At 45.1% G+C, this 21,494-nt stretch overlaps 1 protein-coding gene across 1 annotated transcript in view; it reads left to right on the top strand.

The window, feature by feature from the left end:
* Positions 1–13,733: 13,733 nt before the first annotated feature.
* Ttc30 (tetratricopeptide repeat domain 30) overlaps positions 13,734–21,494 on the top strand; it is a 69,867-nt gene continuing 62,106 nt past the window's right edge. Inside the window, exon 1 of the mRNA XM_077630219.1 lies at positions 13,734–13,947. The gene's annotated coding sequence lies outside the window, so the exon portion shown is untranslated. The remainder of the gene's footprint in view (positions 13,948–21,494) is intronic.

Genomic DNA, 21,494 nt, shown 5'->3' with positions numbered 1-21,494 from the left:
AGATAATTTAGGAGTTATAGGCTGCGGATCTCAAACGCTACGAATAAATTAACCATAAAAGTACTTTACGCTGCACCACCTGCAAGAAATATCATTTCCATATAATACGAATTTAGTGTAGGCGGCAATAAGAAGTTGATGGGAAGCAACCACAAAGGCAAAGCAATTCGGCAAGGTGGTATTCCACCACGTACGGTATTTACTGGCGTTACTTGCGCACTTTGCCTTTAAATTACGGTTTCAGAAATGAGGTGCGCAAATTACGCTGAGAATTAGCGAACATGCCCTCAAAACCTAGAAAGCTCACAACGCGCAGTATACACTGTGTATTGCCGCCTATACGTCAACGCTAAAACTCACAGCCCTCACTGGCAAAAAAAAAATGCTGACTCCAGATACATGACGAGGCATAGAATCCTTTACGAAGTTAAAGCAATTTGGCCGGGTGGTATTCCATCACGTACCATCTTTACTCGTGTAAGTCGCGCATTCCTTTTTTCATCTTTTTTTTCTGTAGAACCCACCAACCGCCACAGGAGTGCAGAAACATACACGGACGATGCCCCAACGCCAAGCGGTTTGTCTCAGTGGCTTCTGCACTCCGCTGTTCCGCCGCAATTTTTCATGTCGCCGCAGACACTAGTGGTATTCAAAATTAGACTTATTCCCACTGGATTGGGGCAGCAGTACCCAATGTTATTTGGGAGGGACAGATGAAAGAAGGCGGACTACGTGTTCAGTCCATTCTGATCATCATTTCCTGGTGATGTCCAAAAGCCCGATCCCCCACCCCTGCAGGCAGCGGATGGTTAATCCGCGCTCGAGCCCTACCGCGGTGGCCGCGTTCCGATGGAGGCGAAACGCAAAAGGTGCCCGTGTGCTGTGCCATGTAAGTGCACGTTTATTTATTTATTTATTTTATTTATTGATACTGTCAGCCGTAGGCCGTTACAGGGTGAAAACAGATACATATGTAAGTTATGTCACACAGCCACAAGTATGAACAGTGCATAATTCAAAATAGTCAAATTGAAAACGACAGTCATCGCAACACAGCTGTCCTGCACTGCAGATACAGACCTAAAGCACAAACGCTAGCGGGTAAATATTTTAGCTTACAACCATAAAATAGCAGTAGGGAAACAAAACGTATGAAAAGAAAAACAAAATTACAAGGATGTCTATTCAGGTAAGTGACGGTACAAGCAATTTTCAAATTGGGGGAGATTGTCTATTTGCAGAAAGGTCTGAGGCAGGGAATTCCACTCTGTTATTGTTCTGGGGAAAAAGGAGTATTTAAAACAGTTAATACGGGCCATCATGGGTGTAATCTGGTAACTGTGGGAGCTTCTTACAGGGCGACACGAACGCTGTTGCAAATAGCAGCTTGTGTTTAAGTTGAAGTGATTATTGCGCAAAAGATAAAGAAATTTTAGCCTGTGCGATGTCAGTGCACGTTAAAGACCCCTAGGTGGTCGAAATTATTGCGGAGAACTCCAATACGTCTCCTTCCTTTCTTCTTTCACTTCCTCCTTTTTCTCTTCTCTTACGCCGCGGTTTTGTTTTAAAAGAATAAAAATTAATCTTTGAAACAAAAAATTCAGGGCCGAAAGGGTTAAACAGACACCAGTGAATTTCAAGCGTGCGCAAAAAAAGTCTGTAAGTAATCTTCCAAAAGCTTTCCTAATTCACTAGATATTGAAAGAAAGATCTTTGTATTCGTATGGAGCGATTTACGATTCCAACAAGTGAAAAAAGAAAAATACTGGGGTCACTCAGGGTAGCAATATAAGTGACTGAACTACATCCGGCAAAGTAGTCAGAATGAGCTCAAAAATATTAGAACTAGTTTACCTAGTTCGGGAAGACTGCGTTATGATTTGCAAGTAGTGAAAATCAGCACATACACTCAGAAATGCTGCGATTTCAGGTGATTCATCTGAGGAAAATGGGACGGGAGCGAACCAAGGGATAATTAGTGACCACGAATAAATAAAGGTGAATTTGGGTATCTAACGACAGTGTTATTTAATACACCATGAAGGTCAGTGCAAAATGAGGAAGGGGCAATAGGAGGACGATAGCACGTGCAGAAGACACGTCACGGTGTTTATTGCTATGCATGCGCACACGATTTCTAAAGAGGACGCAACGGGGATATGTAAACTTTATATATAGACGGTCTGCAACGGCAATTAGGACATCTCTCCCAGATCTATAAGCACGCTCACATCGATAGATCTTGTAGGACTTTTCACAGCTTAAAATTTCATTGATGCAATTTTAGCGTTTAGCCAAGTCTCGATAAGGATACAAACGTCTGCCTTACAAAAGTCAACGAGAGAGAACAAGTCATCACGTTTGCTTACTACACTTCGAATGTTTTAAAAATAAAACGTTTGAGTTCACTGCGGTAACCTGCGTTGGAGGAATGCGAAAGCATTGACGAATCCTCGTTTCTCTTTGCCCCTCTTTTCCTCTCTTTGCTTCACTCGTCGCCTTTCTTTCCTTCACTTGTTCCCTCTCCTCACATTTATTCGCTTAAGCACGCATGTAAATTCATCCGATTTCCCAATTGCTACAATTAATTGTCTTACTTAATCAAGTTCCACCAATTGCCCGTTTTGAGTTTCTAAACTTACCCGCCGCGGTGGCTCAGTGGTTAGGGCGCTCGGCTACTGATCCGGAGTTCCCGGGCTCGAACCCGACCGCGGCGGCTGCGTTTTTATGGAGGCAAAACGCTAAGGCGCCCGTGTGCTGTGCGATGTCAGTGCACGTTAAAGATCCCCAGGTGGTCGAAATTATTCCGGAGCCCTCCACTACGGCACCTCTTTCTTCCTTTCTTCTTTCACTCCCTCCTTTATCCCTTCCCTTACGGCGCGGTTCAGGTGTCCAACGGTATACGCGACAGATACTGCGCCATTTCCTTTCCCCCCAAAACCAATTATTATTATTATTCGCATTTTTTTGCCCCGCCGCGGTGGCTCAGTGGTTAGGGCGCTCGACTACTGATCCGGAGTTCCCGGGTTCGAACCCGACCGCGGCGGCTGCGTTTTTATGGAGGAAAAACGCTAAGGCGCCCGTGTGCTGTGCGATGTCAGTGCACGTTAAAGATCCCCAGGTGGTCGAAATTATTCCGGAGCCCTCCACTACGGCACCTCATTCTTCCTCTCTTCTTTCACTCCCTCCTTATCCCTTCCCTTGCGGCGCGGTTCTGCTGTCCAACGATATATGAGACAGATACTGCGCCATTTCCTTTCCCCCAAAACCAATTATTATTATTATTATTATTATTATTATTTCTAAACTTGGCGCCACGCGTTGCCTCCGCCCACACTTCCGGTTTTTAAAATTTGGCTCCACACGTTGCCCGGGCTCCGCTCAGTTTTTGAACATTTTTGGTTCTCATTAATGAACCAATAAATTTATCGACATAATTATTTTTCGTCATCAACCTCACATCATCTTTCGATTACAAGCATGCGCTTGTCGCTACCTCTTCCAAGTTCCTCACAACTGCTGCAGACACCTTTTGTGGACACGGCATTGTCGATAGAGCCCAGTAATGCTTTCGCATTCAAAGAAAGGAGGTTTCATTGACAGTATCACGAGTTCGAGTTGATTGTTAAGATAAAGGTGAGTGAGCAGCGGAGGATATAGCGGTTCAGCTGCACTGACATGCGCAGTAGCATCATTGGGATTATCATTTTGCCGTTCGCAGACACTGTTAGTCGAGGGAAGTTAAATGTAGCAATTTTGTAGCGAGCGCTACATTACGCTAGCATTTTGAGCCTTAAGCGTGGCGACGCCGTTACCCTGCGGCCATAGAGAAACATACGTAAAGAGCGGACACTCCCGTAGCGCCCTGTTGCAGAGCTACTACACTGCCGCCAGCGCCCTGAGCGGGTGGCCTGACCGCTAATTTCGTCCTCCGAGATTTTAGGTCACTGCTTCAGCTCTGTTTCAGTTTCGGTTTCGATAGCAGTGCTGTCGATTCTGATTTACCTTTGGCCATTAAAATATTCAACTACATCGTTTAAGTGGAGCTCAAGTGCTTTAATATCTTATTTCTAAGCATGCCATATATATAGACGTAATAAACTGTCGGGTCGCAGACTTCCACTGGAAATACCACCATGCTTCTCGAAGAACCTAGCTGAATTAGTTCATGCAGGTTGGAATATTGCAACAAGAGGTGCTGTTACTTTAATTTTCTGCCGTCATTGAGCCGCCTCTTTCAGTTGCAGACAGAGAAGGGAGTGGCTTCACACAAAGAATTTATTTTTCTCGTTCACAATTTGAACTGTGCAGGAAAAATACTGGATCACACAATTTTATATAATACATCATAAATCAAAGAGCAACAAGAAAGAAGCTATGGTAAAGCCGATGGCATCATGTCACGAACAAAAAATATTGCACATACTCTCTGCGGGTTTGTGATCTAAAACGTCACCCGTGCGAAGAACACAACAGGAGTCAACAGCTGGACACAACTAAGGGGTTAAAAAAGCACGTATAGCGCGCTCCATTCCTGCACATCAGCAGCTTTGAGCGATAGGTTCATAGGCTGCTCAGAAATGCAAGTACAACATATTGAATACATCATAGTAACACACTAATAAGCTTGCACGCTTCGTAAAAGACGATTATTGCGATTTTTTGGTCAAGGTGTAGACACTACGCAAAAGAATCACATTCGCGCTGCACGCTCTTGATCTAAGACAAGACAAATATGGAGAAATGGTAAACAACAACAACGTAAATCGCCTCTTCGAAAAAGGCTGCAGTTGCCTTCGGGAACAATAAAAAAATACAGCTTTCTACCGGCATTTTCCTACATGCACAGAATTAAGTCCATATCTCTACTAATTATCTAACCTAGCAAAGGGACGGAAAGATGTAATGAATGATCAGCGCAATAATGAACTTTGCGACGGATATATGTAAGCGAACCCTGTGTTCTATTGGCAGCGATGAGAAACAATGAGACATCAGGCTTTAAATTTGTCCAGTTGTCTGCCAGACACCGATTTCTTGAAGCGAATTCTGCCCAAGTTTCTACTGATGAAACGTACATACATGCCAGAAAAGGTGAATTCTATATATTTTATTTAGAAATGTACGTTTCAATAGCTGGGTTTACATCGAGTGGGTCCTGTGGTAATCATAAATTGTAGCCAGAAAAAGACAACTCAAAGCTTCATTGGCCGGGCGATTTTATCAAGCGTTTGAATACACGACAAGCGCGCACTGAAAATTACCTTCAGCGAGCTGACAGTCCCAGTATCCTGTAGGCTGAACAGCAGGAATAGCCGTCTTCTTCAGCAAAGTCATCCCGGGTTCCACGATCCCCGCAGATGCGGAACGTGGCGTATAAAGCTGGGCCGGCGACTTTTCTAACAGGTCGCCCCTCTTGCACACTCGATCCAAGCCTGTGACCTGGAACAATTATGGCGCAGTATAACCTGTAATTATTCGCTTCACTGGCTTACTAAAAGAAACATGCGCATAGTAGCCAGTTCTAACAAAAGATTGGCAGCACTGTTTTATGTTTTGTTTAAAGTACACAGGACAGGCGTCAATCACCTGCTGTCACAAGGAATGCATAAGAGCTTCGTCGCCGGCTTCCTTTGTCTTCGGCCGTTGTTCCCACACCATGAAACGCAGCAGTAGCTCCCGTAATTTAATCCGCTCCGTGGTATATTAGTGTGGGCTTGTGTACAGACTGTGAAGATTGTTGCAGTCATCAAACGGGAGAAATATATCGCAGCAAAGAAGATAGAAAAGAAAAATAAACTCGCTGATGACAGTTATTTATAATATGTTTGTAGGCAAGCATGTTAACATACCGTTCATCAAAAATTCTGTCTAACTAGCTTCAATCTCTTGCGGAAGCGATCTGATGTATTTATAATATGTTTGCAGGCAAGCATGTTAACATACCATTCATCAAAAATTCTGTATAACTAGCTTCAATCCCTTGCGGAAGCGATGTGATGTAAACTGATTATTTGTGTCTAAAGCAGTGACTTGTCTCTGTGGTTTTCTGCCAGACCGTACCTATATGTGGTACGGGCCAGTGATAAGCTTTCATTTTACAGTGATCGCACACTGTGGTAAACATTGCGTAGATCGCAGTATCCGCAACGATTTTCTTATACCCCTTCACGTGGGCACTTTCGATTGTGATCGAGCCCTCGACCGAGATCTGACTTTCAATCGCGATGGAAATGATCGCTGATATGGCGGTCAAAGGATCGGGAGTAAGAACAGCCCTAGCGCAACAAATGTCTCTAAGTAGGTCCGAAACACCCAACAAAATGTGTCAAGTGGGCAGAAAAGAGTCTTTGTATATCATTTATTCCAGAAAAAAATACTTCAATTTGGTATTACGGCTAAAAAAACGTACCTATCAATGCCAATCACCTAAAATTGTCTGAAACACATCATGTCGGCGGTATTGAGACATATGTCAAATTATGCCTGAATGAAACGCATTAGCATTTGTTGTACTGCAGTCTAAAACAACATTTTTTGTTTATATTTTAGGCTTCTCTCTTTTGCTGTTCGTTTCCTAGCACTCTCTGACACCTAAAAAGCACATAGTAGGTTCCGAACGCAATCGGGCAGCTCGATTCCGATGCTCCGATGCCAGTCAATTAATCCTGATCGCGGCTCAAACGCAATCGGGCAGCTTGATTCCGGAGCTCCGACGGCAGTCAACTATTCTTAAACGCGGCTGAAACGCGATCGGGGCATATTGAGGTCCGATTAGGATCCGACCTATCCCGATCAAAACTGCCTGATTTCCGTGTGACAAAGTTATTTTTATGTGGTCGATTTCAAATGTACACTACAGTGTTCGACCCACGGCATATAAAAGGGTTGTTTTATGATACCGGCGAGGTATCGATAAATTCTGTGCTTTAAACCGTACATGTAGCGAGTGACTTTTGGAAAATTCCGCTTTCGAGGTAGTGCACATGGTCTTCCGGAAAAGACAACAAACGGATGGCTCACGGCTCACATTATATGCTACACGTGCAAAATATGTACACGCAGCATAACAAACGACTTGCTACAAAGTTCTCAGCTCAAGAAACAAAAATTAATCCTGCCGGCAAAAGGAAAGAACTTACCGGAAAAACGAGGCGACGCGTTGAAAAGCGCTGTGAGGTGGGCGTAACCGCTGGCACATGACCGGCGCGGCACCAACTTCTATATGGAAATGGAACGGTTGGACGCAACCCGGTGGACGTGTGATAAGCTGTCGACCTTTGAAGTAGATCAGAATCAAACATAGGCCGCCTGGCGGGTGGTCAGGCCCTTTTCTGCTCGGCCGCGAAACGGCTTGAGTGTCCGCTCTTTACGTAAGTATGTTTCTCTATGCTGCGGCTGCACCGCCACCCTGTGGCTGCGCCGCCCCGCTGTCATGTGGTTGGTCACGTGGTGCGCAGCAGCTGCCGGCGCCGTGCCTGATCACGTGGTTCCTCACGTGGTTGGTCACGTGACCAGCCTCATAGTGCGGAGCAGCTGCTGCTGCCGGCGGCGCGACACGCCAGCGAAACCGAACTGCAATGGCTGTGCGCATGCGCCATGGCAATTGGGACGAAGATGAAGAAGGAACGCCCTGCGAAACGGAGCGGCGAAAGACTGCAGTTCAACTGAGCAAGTTCCTCTCGGCCAGCTGTAGCTATCGCGTCATTCCAGGTTTAACTAGAGCTAAACCACCGCCAATTTTTTATTCATAAACAGCTTGTTGTGCTCAACTGAAGACTGCTCACCGCTCGCTTTACCAAATTCATAGTTTTTTCTATATGTGCGAGCAGACGGGCAGCAGTCCTCACAGATACTGATGCCTTCCGTTTTAAGCGTGCATCTAGAGGAAAAAATGGCTCTTTTGGCTTTGAAGATAGAGAACTTGGTTATCGTAGGACGGCATTTGTTTGGAACAAACTTCCCCGAGTCTGTCTGCTCTAGAAATTGCTTCTTCACCTAGATGCATCTTTAGTGTTGAAACAGTATCGCGTACTTTTGTTTGTGATTCTGCCCAAGACTCCGATTCCTGATCAGGAAGCCCGTAGAAAAGCAAGTTTTCAGGTCGTGATCGGTCCTTCGGTTCTTCAAGACTTCGTGTGAGGGCAATCGTTTCAGCATGGATAGTGTCAGACACTGTACGGGCAAATTCAACCGCAGTGCAGGGTTGTGAAGCAGCGGTGTCCGGTTCAACAGGAGTAAGCCGATCATGAAAACTGTTCATTCGCTTGTCGAGCGTGGTTTATATTTCTTTCATCTCGCTAATTTGGGTGAGAGCTTCCGATTGATTTTGTCCGCTTTCCCATTCAATGTATTCAGTAAAGTGACAACATCGCTAATACTTTCGCCACGATCATTATTAGAAGGTCCTGTTTCATTAAAGTCTCTCTTTCCCACCCAAAAGGAGCGGCTTCAGAACATGCGCACATTCAATAGCTGTACTAAGGAAAACGTTTGGGCATGGAAGTGGCAGGTTAGCATTGCTTGTGCGTTTACAACACAAAGCTGGACTCGGACTAACCTGCGTTAAGCCCGGGATACATGCGACGTTTTTTCCAACGATGTTCGCGCGGCAGAAAACGTCGCGGCGGCGCGACGCCCGGCCGGAGATACATGGAGCGAAAAAGCGGCAGCCCGCCGCCGCGTATCTCTCAGCGCGAAAGCAATACGATCAACAAGTGGCAAATACCATTGAGCGAGGAGCTCTTTGATAGCAGCGACGCTGACTCCTTATTCAGAATAACGAAATTGTTCATTTAGACACCACTGTACTGATTGCAGCACGCCTGCATAGATATCTACAAGGTTTTGCGCGCTCGAATGCATGCGGTCGCGTACCTTTCGATGCCCGCTCAGCCGTGGCTACCATCGGCTGCGGTTTTCTTCGGCACCTTCGCTTCAGGGAGGAAAAGTGGGCATTTCGATCCAAGATTTGGTCCTGTTCTCCAAAAAAAAGTGACATTTCATGTCTCGTGAAGCGTTTATTTTCACGATAACAACATTTTCGTGCAATAAACACAGCAGAGCTCGTCGGCCATGGCGGCCATGTTGGCGTCGGCGGCGGCGGAGTCGGCCAAACCGGATGAGCGGGCTTTCTGCGCTGGTATTGGCTTGCTCCGGCTGCCGCTTCCGGTCTCTCCGGACGCCGCGCGTCAATATCTGGCGGGGCCAGATCGGCGGCGGCGGGCGTTTTTTTCGAGACCGGGCGTCAAACGCGCCGTCGGACGAAAATCGCCCAAAAAACGCTCCATGTATCCCGGGCTTTATAAAGCAGATTTGCCGCGTCCGCATGGCTGCTGCTCTCTCATCCCCGCTCGCGTTCTGCGTATCGAGGCAGCAAACGTAAATGAAAGAGCGCCTTCGCCAAACCGTTTTTTAGCATTATTTATTGCCTCGAAGTATAAAAGGGGCATGTATTGACGGTGGAAATAAAAGGACAGTTAAATGAATGCGAAAAGTTTGGCCGATGTAATGAACTGGAGTAGTGTGCTAATCCGCTTTTTCCTCTTGCGTACGAGCACCAATATCCCGTTTTAGTGAAGCGCACTTTTACGAGCTGCTCTCGATGACAAGCACATGTCCGCGGTTGATTTGTGACCTGCTATCGGCCTGGTTCATTTCAGATGGTTCAGAAAAGGTTGAAAGAGTGTTTCGAGCCGGCAAACAGGGACTTGACGATGGAAGAAAACACGCTCCAGGTTGTGTTTTCTTCCATCATCTCGCCCGTGTTTATCACGCCGAAGCACTCTTTCAATTTGGATCACCAACATAACAACGTGACACCGCAGTCTTGCTGAGCAGAGAATTTGCATGAGTCATCACGAACACGGACGTCACTTACGTGCGGTAGGACAGGCTTGCGCGTCCTATTCTTCATGTTTTTCTTTCCAGTATCCAAAGAGCAGCGCCAGGAAATGGTGAGAGTCGGCACTTTGAACGCGCAAACTGCTTTCTCATGGTGCAAACTTAGGGCACGAACCCTCTGTGCCAGACGACACCATTTGAACGTTTCAGTTTTTTCGGAATGTTAACTAGTAATAATACTACTAATATTAATATATTTCATTCACATCAATTAACACAATACATGCATGCAAGCATAAGCGTTAGCGCTTGTGTTCAAGGCAGCCGGGGAGTGATGTACAAGACACAACTTTAAAATAATAAAAGACAGCGCAGAAGAAATAAAGAGGTGGACATTAATTGTGCGATGCAGAAACGGATAAACAAATAAAAACTCATAGTACTAGAAAAACTTTCCCACCATGCACACTTAAGCACAGGAAACGAAAACATCAAGAACATGTCAAAAGAAATTAAACTCAGACAGTCTTCTTGTTGAACCATTATCGAAGAAAGTACTGTAGTTGTTTTAATCCAACAATGCCCGGGTAGGTTTGTATTTCATTCAAGTAATAAGAAACATAAATGCGATGAAGGAATATGTTCGAGGAACAGCTTTCTATGCATGACTATAAACTAAGTAGACAGGTTTTTGAAATATTAGTAAAAATGCACCTAGCACTGAACCATTCCATCAAAAAATGCACATCTTGCTGCATCCTGTCAGATGCTTTTTCATACCTTTCACTTGGTATTGCCAATGCAGTGTCATTCGCGAATAAAAACAGCCGCGAGTTTAATAGAAGACAGGCCATATCATTGACGTACATCTTAGACAACGAGAGTCCTAAAGTAGCGCTCTGAGGAACACCTGTGGGGACGTTTAACGTTGAGCTATATGATCCACCTATTGGGGCACATTGCGCTGGATGAAGAAAATAGTTCTTAAAGAAAGACATGAAGGTACCTCTGAAACCTAAATTGTCGAGTTTCTCTAATAGCAGATTGCGATTAATAGTATCGTACGCTTTTTGCAACTCAATAAACAGTGTAAGGACAATGTTATTCTTATCTATTTCATTACAAATTAGGCCATAAAAAATCCTCTTGTAGGCTCATTGTAATGTTATTTCAACAGAAATAACAGTGGGTGACATTTACTAAATGGTACTTGTCACTAAATGACTTCATCCTGGAATGTACAATTTTCTCTATTATACATGTGATAGAGGACAAGATTTTGATTAGCCTGTAATTATAGTTAATCTCTGCTAGACACTTTTTGTGCCATGGCCTTATCACACTTATTTTCATGTACCTATGAATTTGATTAGTTATGAAAGTTTGGTTGATAATACCAAGTAACAAGGGTTTAAGTTTGTCAAAATGAGCTGATATCCCTCTTCCCAACATCATCATATCTTGGCAATTTTGTAATTGATATTGTTTTCAATGCCGCCCACAATTCTGGCTCAGTAACAATAGGCAAGTAAGCATACTGAATGTTCTAATCATAACGTAACAGATTCTGCAAAGTGATTATTGAATTCAGCGGCCAAATCTGCTTGTATTTAGCACGGAATTCCTGTTCTACAGCTTCATTAATGCTTTTCTAGTGCTGTTTTCCTATAGTCCTCTGCAATAAGCTCAATGTAGCTGTTGTTTTTTTATTCTTACTGCATGCAGAAAACTCATTTCGTTGGCACTGTTTCTTCGCCAGCCGTATTTCTGCTGTACTTTTATTCTGTACTTGTCTGAGTGCTTCCCTTAGAGCAAAGTCACATGATTGGTCATGGCACATTCTTAAAACTTTCCGCTTAATATATGATAATTCAATCATTTCTTGTTTATCCAAGGAGTTCCCTCATTTCGGCATTTCAGCGTGATCTTAGTTTTCAGTTTTTGTATATTGATTTAAATTGCTATACACGCAGTTTGCTAGCATCTCAGTGATTGTGCTGCTGCAGCCATTTCCAGTCAAACGACCTTTATAGTTCACTTTCTCGCTTTTAATAATAAGCCTATGTTCAGGTCGACCAGATTTTGCAGCTTAGATTCTTTTAGCACCGTAAGGAGAGCAAAATAATCGTCGGCAACTTTTTCTTTGATAATACAGCCCAACGTATCTTGTTTTCTTACGGTGGTCCTGCTATAAACAATGCTTGTCTGCGCTAACTAGCTCCCATGAAGTTCGTGTGTATAGCCCTGAATTTTATTCCCCAGGCCAAAGGCAGCCAACATAGTCAAATCTCATTACTTTGTCAATTTGCCGAAATGTAAATATTTAAATCTCCAGCAAGAATCACACGTTCATTAACCCTATATCTTTCAAGGAAGCTAGCGAGCTCCTCTAAATTTCCTGCAATATTGCTAGGAAGCCTGTATATCGCACAAACTAATCATTCCTCATAGTCGTTTTTAAACTCCTCCACCATAATTACCCTCTCTGCATAAGGGGGATCGATGAAAGCTTTGTAAAGTATAGAGCGCAGTCAGACTTACAATGATCGTGGTAAACGTGACTACTAGATAAGCTAAGACATTCTGTAAGTACTTTTGTAACGTGTTCCAATACTTGCGAAGGCTTCTCACATTTACATGAATAAGATCAAAACTTATACATGACTGGACTGACAGAAATTCCCAACGCATCTCCATTCATTCAGAAAATGAATATATGATCTCAGTCATCATGGTATTTTCCACAGGACCACTTTGTTCCCAAAGAGAATAGCCAGGGATTCTTCGAGGCTGATAAAGTGTACTACTTTAAGCGCATAGAATTTCTTGACGGGATGACTGCTCTTAAACATGTCTTTTGACAGCAAAAAAAAATATTTTCGGCGGTTAGGTCCATTTACTGGCATGAAAAAAAAGCCCTAACTTACCATGAGCCAAATCGATGGTCGTTTGCACCTATCTGCTTTTCTTCTCATTTATTGCAATTAACTGTAAGCAGATTTTATTCTAGGACATTTTGATTGTAGCAAAACGTTTCCTTGTAGAATTGTTTTCTGAAAAAATTATGTTCCTACAGTCGTAGTTATGCTTTAGGGCTAACACTAGCCAAACAAGCCAGGAAACCCCGTCTTTTCGCCGTTCCCGCGTTGGATCAAGTGATCTTTACGAAGCCCGCACAGACGGGGCGCTAGCTTTACCTCTAGGTAAAGCTTATCGGGGTCTTTTAGTGCTGTCCTCCCAGGACTCTTGTAATATTTAGGAATTACATCGCCCTGAGTTCACTTATTTTGTGTGACTTTGTGTTGCTTCTGCTCTTTTTTTTTCCTTTTTTCTGTATTCCACCTTTGTCTGGAGAGCTGCCGCTCTTTCCCGGGCTGGAGAACGCGTGAAACCCCCCGGAGCTTTTGTTATTCCGATGTCCCTATTTTCCGAGAAGTGAAATTCTAGTTCCGTTTCCAAGGAGCACCCTGATAAAGCGGGCTCCACATGTCGGAAGTGGCCATCGGTAAAGGACAACGTCAAACGCTAGTGACATGCATCCACGTATGATCCCACAGAAACTGATAACAGATTGTTAATTTTCTCCAACCTGTGTAAAAGAACTGCGCCGTTCACATTTTTTTCTATTTGCTCTTTCTTTTGTCCGTTTGTTTGTTTGTTGAGTCGTCCACAATTTCTATCTGCCCATTTCGATGTCGTCTGCCCGCCAAGCGCTACCAGGCGTCGCAGGCCAGCACCACCGCTCAGTGTGCGGCGCGCGGCCAGGATTGATCGCCACGCGGCGGTTGTCCCTGGCAACCTTCGCGTGGCACGCGAAACTGTCGGCGCGCGTTTGGGGCTCTGTACCCGTGAAAGGGCCCGTCAGACTCGCTCACAGCGGCTTCCACCAACAGCTAAGGTCGGCATTGCTTTTCATCTAGTGCCTCCTCGATTTTCGTAACGCCCTTCAGTCCTGCTGCAATCATCTGCGCCTGACTTTCATATGTGCAACTTCAACTAAATCGCGCGCGTGTGTTTGTGTGTGCGTGTCATCTATTTGTGGATGTGGTCTTTTCACTCAAAGCCAGCCTGGTGTTCAGAACACTTGACTCTCCTGGCGAGGCGGTAAGCTGCATTTCAGCGCATCTCCTGATAAGGTAACGTTACAGCAGTTTACAGGCTTATAACTGGCCTCAAAGTAGCCGTATACTGAAACACTGGACACAGGTAAGTTTTTAAAAGCAAACTTAAGTGGCTTTTCTATGCGCGTGCTGTATTCTTATGGAACATGATACCAGCGCAAGAGAAAAGGACGAAGGGAGAAGGCAACACGAACACCGGTTCAACTGAAATTTATAGTACACTTGCGGGGCTTTTATATAGAGAAGCGCCGCTATCACCACCAACCATTCAAAGCTATCAACACACGCCGGGCCAAAAATGACGAATGCATCTAAACTAAACAAAGGCAAATCATACAAACTGCGTACAAGAGCACGTCGCAGACTTTTTTTTTCATTTTTTCTTTTTACCTTCCTGAACCTACAATCACATTTGCCTGTAAATAATCAATTTCGTTTTTTCCGAGCGCGACAGATGCGGCACTGACACACTTATATTTTTCAATCAAGATACATAGGGCTTCGAAAATTTCCCGGCTTCGCTGTGTGCCGAACCTGCGCAGAACACGTGTATCCGTCAGAAACGCTTTGCATGCCGGCTTGTGCGAGCAACGACGAATGTGGGCAGCTAAATGGCCCCCGCCACTTACCGAATCAATATTCCAGCGGTGCTCCAGCAAGCGCTCGTTGAGACAGCGCCCAGTTTGGCCGATGTAACTCTTCCCGCAGGCGAGGGGAATTCTATACACCACGCCAACCTCACATTTAACAAGTGCTTTGGTGTGCTTTATTCTGCAGGCTGGCCTCTTCTTGTCGTCATTTACACGGCGGCACATCTGCACCAGTTTTTCCGGGGCCGAAAACACCACACGTGCTCCGCACTTGTCGCCGACCTTTGGGGGCGTGATTTTTCTTGCCTGCGCCGCCCACCAGACTTTACCTCATGAATCAGCCTTTCCACTACCGAGGCTACAATTTCTTTCGGGAAAGCGGCCTTCTCGAGACGCCTTAACTGGGCACCAACGCTGTCACGAACTTGATGTTCGCAAGACTAGTCCAGAGCAGAACGGATGCAATTTTTAGAAATAGCTGTTTTTAAGAGCTTGGAATGAGCCGAATGATAGTTAAGAATTTGTTTTTTTCGACCATGGCTTATACTACCAGCGTACGTACGTTTCATGGCACACAGCGAAGCCGGGAAATTTTCGAAGCCCTATGTATCTTGAATGAAAAGAGTGTCAGTGCCCCATCTGTTGCGCTCGAAAAAAAGGAAATTGATTATTTAAAGCCAAATGTGATTGTAGGTTCAAGCAGGTAAAAAGAAAAAAAGGGAAAAAATGTCTGCGATGTGCTCCTGCACGCAAATGACGCAGTACGTCATTTGTGGCCCGGTGTGTGTTGATAGCTTTGAATGGTTGGTGGCGATAGCGGCGCTTCTCTGCATATAAAAATCCCGCAAGTGTGAATAAATTTCAGTTCAAGTAAAACCGGCGTTCGTGTTGTCTTCTCCCTTCGTCCTTCTCTCTTGCGCTGGCACCATGTTCCATAATAATGCAAACAACCAACTAGCCCAGCTGTCTACCCTTACCGTGCTGTATGTTTGATGAACCTCAAAAAGTGAGCTGAGGCATTGTAGCAAGCGGGGAAATACTGAATTAATACAAAGGAGGGCAAACGTGAAATGTCAGTGGCTTCGTGTAGAATTAATGCAGTGAGCTCGTACGCTCCTACGGACAGACTCCGAGGTGGCAAGCAGATGACGGATTTGCTTTTTCTGGGCACCTCTTATAATTGTGTAGCTTAACTACGCTCTTATTATTTGACGGTCATGCCTTGTTAACATCGCCTTTGGGGTTCTTAAGTAAAAACGTCTATAAGGCCAGTCGTCGATAATAGCAAGTCTTGAATAATAATGAAAACACTTCTTCACAATAAGCTGATTTGTTCACTACTGCTACCGCTCCGAAGAGTGCGCAGTGAAGTTCATATCTGGGTAACCGTTATCTTTTAAAAAATACATTGTAGGTTGAACCGCCTGCTGAGAAATTGGACGTGTCGGTGGCTGGTTAAGGAGAGGTATTTCCCTTACAGCACGGCTGCACACGTCGCACGGGCCGCTGGTGCATATCTGATTTCAGACTGCTGGAAATGTGAGGAGTTTTTCTATTTTTTCAAAATGAGCCAAATCCTAGAACTGAAACTAAGTCAAATTATACTGTAATGGCTACAAATCCATATGTACTTCTTTCGAAAAACTATTACAACAAAAGTTTCTTCGTAACATTTGGAAAAACTTCGCGCAAATCATATTTCAAACAGAAAATGAGCCACGTCATGTTGATGTACGGATCAGAATGAGCCAAATGCACTCGTCAGAGCGTTCTTAGTGAGCTTAATTGAGTGGCATAGCTTGGAGTGTTTAGAACGTCGTTCCATATTTCTTCTTCGTACAGCGCTGCTTTCTGACAGAAGAGTGCCGAGGCTATGACGAGATCGGCGGAAGATCTTAACCCAAAAAAAAATAGCCAAGGGATTATTATCCCTGTCGCCGGGGGACCAAGGATACACCTCTGCTGCACTGAACTTAAAAGTGTATAGTCGGGATGGTTGGTATTAGCTTCCTAAGCTTATTGTTTCTAGCGAAATGACCGACAAAGAGAGGAAAGTTTAGGACTAACGGTTCACCTGTCGTTTTGTGTCCTGTCTGCATCCACATTGCAGTAGTGTTGAAATCTGGGTCAGTTGGTACATGTTCAGGAGTAAAACCAGTCAAAAAACGGGACACAGCGAAGAGACGAGGCACACACACGACGACTGGACTAGCAACTGTGCTTGTTAGAAGAAAACAGACTCCCAGGAAAAGTGGCAAAGTTTGCGCAGCTCAGTGAACAGCAACCTACATCAAAAGATAAGCTGTAATCTAACGCCGTTGCGAAAGGAAGCTAAGTTCCTTCTGCATGAGGTAGATAGAAGGACTGCTGATACAATCATCTCCTTGAATACTAATGAAGAACGCTTCGAGGATTTCGCGCTCAACTTTTCCCTTGCCTCTGCTGACAATACTAACATTGGAAAATAGCGGGTAGCAACCGCATTCCCCGCAATGTCGAGGCAAGTTAGCGCCGTCAGTAGGGGACAGAGAGTTGTGGTGTTCTCTTAGTCTGTCATTAATACATCGGCCTGTTTGCCCAATGTACACTTTTTCGCAGGCCAACGGAATTTTGTAAACAACACCTGTGGCACAGTTGACGTAGCGGTTTTCATGTTGCGTCGAACAAACCGGCCGATAAGTCCCGCCACGTGCAACACGTGAGCACGGGCGTGAAAGCTTGCAGGGAGCTGAAAATACAACATTGACGCCCTGCTTTCCGGCGACCTTTTTGATGGTGTGGGCGACTTTATGCACATAAGGCATGACTTCAAAATTTCTCTTTTCCACTGTCTTTGGGTAAACCCTTTTGACGTCTCGATCCTTTATATTTTGCAGGAGCATTTCGGCCACTGCCCTCAGAAGTTCTTTTGGAAAACCGGCCGCCTCCAAACGTTCATACTGGTTATAGAAGCTAGTCATCATGCTGTGGTGGCAACTCTTTTGCAGTGCATTACGGAAGCAGTTAGTAGCAATCCCTCTCTTGACAATCTTGGAATGAGCTGACGAATACGGTAATAAGGACTTTTTAGTTCTAGGCATGAAGCACCAGCAAACATGGCCATCGTCACGAAATGTTAATTGAAGTTAATTGAGGACTTGTTTTACAGCATCCCCCATGGTGATCTATTTGTTGCGGTGCGTGAGCTGATTGAACTGCAGGGTCAAGTCGCCTTTCAAAATGCTTGTGGCGTTTCTATGGATACGTTCCTTGAGCTGTTAACGATTTATCTTTCTTCCACAGTTGTTGATTTTAAGGATAGAATGTACGTGCAGAAAAAAGGAATCTGTATTGGGGCAAGCGTAGCACCAGTATTGTGCCATGTATTTTTAGCAAAGTTTGACAACACTTTGCAAGGCGTTCTTTTTGACAAACATGTGTGCAAAATTTTTAGATATGTTGATGATTTCCTGATTCTTTTGAATCTTTCACCCAGTGACTCATTGCATGTGGTTGTAAACCAGATTTTGACAGCTTTTAAAGCTTGCTCGAGTGCCCTCAGTTTTACATATGAACTACCCGCTAACCACTCGATTAGATTTTTAGAACTTCAATTAACATTTCGTGACGATGGCCATGTTTGCTGGTGCTTCATGCCTAGAACTAAAAAGTCTTTATTACCGTATTCGCCAGCTCATTCCAAGATTGTCAAGAGGAGGATTGCTACTGACTGCTTCCGTAATGCACTGCAAAAGAGTTGCCACCACAGCATGAAGACTAGCTTCTATAACCAGTATGAACGTTTGGAGGCGGCCGGTTTTCCAAAAGAACTTCTGAGGGCAGTGGCCGAAACGCTCCTGCAAAAGATAAAGGATCGAGACGTCAAAAGGGTTTACCCAAGGACAGTGGAAAAGAGAAATTTTGAAGTCATGCCTTATGTGCATAAAGTCGCCCACACCATCAAAAAGGTCGCCGGAAAGCAGGGCGTCAATGTTGTGTTTTCAGCTCCCTGCAAGCTTTCACGTCTGTGCTCACGTGCTGCACGTGGCGGGACTTATCGGCCGGTTTGTTCGACGCAACATGAAAACCGCTACGTCAACTGTGCCACAGGTGTTGTTTACAAAATTCCGTTGACCTGCGAAAAAGTGTACATTGGGCAAACAGGCCGATGTATTAATGACAGACTAAGAGAACACCACAACTCTCTGCCCCCTACTGACGGCGCTAACTTGCCTCGACATTGCCGGGAATGCGGTGCTACCCGTTATTTTCCAATGTTAGTATTGTCGGCAGAGGCAAGGGAAAAGTTGAGCGCGAAATCCTCGAAGCGTTCTTCATTAGTATTCAAGGAGATGATTGTATCAGCAGTCCTTCTATTTACCTCATGCAGAAGGAACTTAGCTTCCTTTCGCAACGGCGTTAGATTACAGCTTATCTTTTGATGTAGGTTGCTGTTAACTGAGCTGCGCAAACTTTGCCACTTTTCCTGGGAGTCTGTTTTCTTCTAACAAGCACAGTTGCTAGTCCAGTCGTCGTGTGTGTGCCTCGTCTCTTCGCTGTGTCCCGTTTTTTGACTGGTTTTACTCCTGATCCTGTGCATCCACATTTTCACTCCTTATCATGCGTTCAGGACGCTACAGTGAAATAGAAAACATTCTTCTAGTTCCCATACAGTCCAGTATTGCATACATTATGCAATTACTGAAGCACAGAGGATAATTGCACCGCCCTATTTGTAATAACATGTGCTTATCTCTGTGCGTTGCACTTTCTTCAAAGATTTTTTTCCCGGCTGTTGAAAGGCACAAGCATCCGCTTGCATACCAAAACACTGATAGTACCAAAACATTAGGGGGCACTATCTCACCCCTTTTTTCGTAGCTTCCGAAAAGGACATAAACGGTATGACTTTGACCGTGCTCACTAGATGCCAACAAAGGTTCGAAAGTGGCAGAGAAAGAGCTTTTCACGCCAGTAAATCTTCTTCCATGGCTGCCACGCGTGCGACTTCGTTGCCCATGGTATTGGACAAATCTCCCATTGCTGCGCCTCAGTATACCATATGATGTGCCCTAATCGTCAAACAATGTAGTGCATAAAGCTAGTTATCTACTGAAATAAGCGAGCGTTTTGAAATAATGAGTTAGATGAAAGTGAAATGAAACTCGACGAAAGTCGTGAATAGCCCGACATGGGGGTAATTGTTTTTTCTTCACGCTCTGAATGCACCTCGTGAAGTGTATGTAAACTCTGAGATTAAGGCAGATCGAGCTGGCCGAGAACCTATTCGTCTTATCTGACCTGGACGCAGTATGCAATGGCATGCGCTCTAGATCTGTGCAAAATTTCCCACATGACGTAATCTGCGAAAGTCACGCTAATTGTCTTTACTGATCAACTTAATCTCTCTTCCATACATATGGCATAAAATTGTACGGGTACACTTTTCGTGAGCGTTCTGCACCACTCGAGAGAAATAATCTTGCCTCGTGAAGGAACCTCGATTTTTTGCACTATTTGACACCATTGGCATCCAGTGCTACTCAATGCAGCGATACAAGAGATGCAGAGGCACTCGAGGCTTGCAACAAAAATTTGCCTTCTCTGGTGGAGCACTTCTTTTGTCTTTTTCACCTCCCCTTTCTATTCCGCGCTGCATACGGCGCCTAGATGGAGCTTGGTAATTCTTCTGCGGAGCATGCGCCTCGCAGGAAGCGCGGCCCGTCATGCGTGACCGTGCTGCCTCGTTACCTGATTTCATGCACCTTCATCAGGAAAGGGTGCGTGTTGGCGCGAGTGTATCGGTCAGTGGTCGCAATTTATTTTATATGGCGCCCGCAAATAATCACGGCGCCCCCGAGCATCTATGAGCAAGACGAGGATTTAAAAAGACAAGAACCCGCAAAAGGGCGCACAGAAGTCCAAGAACGCAGCTCGAGTTTTGTTTTTAACGTCTAACGGCTGCTGACCTGAATTTTTCGAGTCCCGAAGTTTTCAGTTATTATGCGATACAGCGCGAACAGAGACAAGGACGAAGAAAGACACGACACTGCAGCGCTGTGGTGTCGTGTCTTCTTTCGTCCTTGTCTCTGTTCGCGCTGTATCGCATAATGAATTACCAACTAGCTCGATCTGCCACTCTTGCAAGCTGTTTTCAGTTATGGGGCTCGGAAAAACAGCCCATACAAAATGCCTTCACAAACAGCTATACAGAGCCCACCAGGCTAGCAACTTCATTCGGCCCCGCAGTGAGGCCAGCTAAACTCAGGGCAACATTAAAGAATAAGCACCATCCCACTCTAAGCAAGAAACACCCCTCCCACTCGTAACTTCGGCAATATGTCATAATACAAAAATTGCATCCTGATAACCGAAGTGTTTAACACAGTGGTGACACCACGCATGACGCTACGACGATCGTGTTGTATAATGGGAAGAGATGCGCAGTGGTTCTTTTGGCGTGTCCGATCACGGATTAGAGCGGCTTCCAAGCTGCCTCACAGTACAAGGCAGGTGTTCCGTGACAAAATTCGTCTATTTTCTGGTTACATTTGCAATTAACCCCAACAGATAAATTATGCGGTACGCCGCAGCGTGCCGGGTGTGGCCGCGCACGGCACACTTACCACCCGCAAGCCGATATAAGTGGGCCAGCAGCGCACGACGGCCCGTAAATACCCGCGTTCAGCCACTCCTCCGTGAAAACTCAACCCCATTAGCTGCCGGACCTTCCTCCTCGGGTACGTCGCCCGCACACGATGCGTTTACGTCTGCCGATGCCAGACATCGTGACTCTCGGGTAGCAGCGGAGGCGTGAGAAATCCGGAAGTGACCAGGGCCGAGGACGCCGCTACTGCTGCTACTGGAACCAGACTCTAGTTTTCTAAGCGGCGGCTATAGGCGCTGGCCAATGTTTGTCCGGCAAGGGGATTCTCCTGTTTCCGTGAACAGGAAGGTTTCC

This window comes from Amblyomma americanum, chromosome 7, assembly GCF_052857255.1.
Source record: "Amblyomma americanum isolate KBUSLIRL-KWMA chromosome 7, ASM5285725v1, whole genome shotgun sequence".
In the NCBI taxonomy this organism is placed as follows: Eukaryota; Metazoa; Arthropoda; class Arachnida; order Ixodida; family Ixodidae; genus Amblyomma; species Amblyomma americanum.
Note: the sequence above shows the minus strand (reverse complement) of the source record. Positions and strands in the feature narration are given on the sequence as shown.